The sequence below is a fragment of the Egretta garzetta genome, unplaced genomic scaffold (assembly GCF_000687185.1).
Source record: "Egretta garzetta isolate BGI_Z169 unplaced genomic scaffold, ASM68718v1 scaffold134, whole genome shotgun sequence".
In the NCBI taxonomy this organism is placed as follows: domain Eukaryota; kingdom Metazoa; phylum Chordata; class Aves; order Pelecaniformes; family Ardeidae; genus Egretta; species Egretta garzetta.
The window spans coordinates 458,329-459,522 of NW_009259422.1; positions in this window are offsets into that span (position 1 = coordinate 458,329).

A 1,194-nucleotide genomic window follows, 5' to 3' on the forward strand; every position below is an offset into this window, starting at 1 on the left:
GGGGGCGGGAGTAAGCGGGGCCTCCCCAGCCCCAGCTCCGTGTCCGCCCCTGTGGCTGGCAGCGCTGGGAGGCGTTTGGTGCTGCCTGCGGCCTCATTCACAGGCTTGTCGCGCCCCAACACGTGGCAGCGACCATCGGCCACCAGACGCCCCCATCAGCGACCTGACCCAGCCCCAATGGGCGCAGCAGGGACGCTGCCAGCCCCCAGCACCAAACTGGGACCTGTCGGTGCGGCCGCCTGGTCAGGACAGAGGAGCTGCTGCGGTCACCATGGTGTGAGCGATGCAGGAGCCGGCCCCAGCCCTGGCTTGCTGCAGGAGGAGGAAATCCTGCTCCCTGCTTGGTGCAGGGCTCGGGGGCTCCTCCCTGGCCAGGGCCCCTCTGTGTCCAGCACCGGGCGATTGGGGTTTTTTTGCCTTTAAATCCCCCCCCAGAACAGCTCAGCCCCATGTAACCTCGCAGAAAGCCATTTTCTAGGCTCAAACTGACGTCCAAGACCCCCGCCGCCGCTTTCCCTCTGCTTCCTGCGGGACAAACGTAAGGAGACAAGGACGCTGCTGCTATTGTGCACTTTATTTCTATAGGTCCTCTCACCGAGGATCCCAAAGCACTTTTCGGACAGTCTGCGCGTTGTTTCCAGGTTACGGGTGGTGATGCTGACAGCAGATGGAACAACTTGCTGGGGGACAGACGGGCGCCCATGCAGGAGCTAGAAGCAGAGCTCCAACCGACTCCTGAGCTGCTGGTCAAACTCGAGTTTCGCCTCCGCTGGGATGGCTGTAAGTCGGATCGCGCGGTGACGCGCGTCCCCTGTTCATTTCGGGGCTATTCAGAATCAATCACTGAGTAATCAAACGCAAGCTGGAGGGCCAAAACACCGGTTCCCCTCCCCTGCGGAGCCTGGCTGACCCCCCCTGGGTGCAGGACCCAGGCTCTGCACGGCGAGAGGAGAGGAAAAACAAGCGACGGAAAGCGGGGAAGAGAACAGGCGTTAAAGGAGGAGCGGGGAGGTGGCTGAGCGTGGCTCCCAAGGCCCCTGGGAGGCTGCGAGTGCCGCGGGCGGGCGGTTTGTCCGGCAGCTCTGTGCAGGGCGGCACCTCCCGGCCCCCGCGCAAACGAAAGGCAACCGGTCAGCAGCAGAGAGAGGGAAGGCGAGACGCGGGCGCCTAGGCGCAAACACAGACACGCTGCAA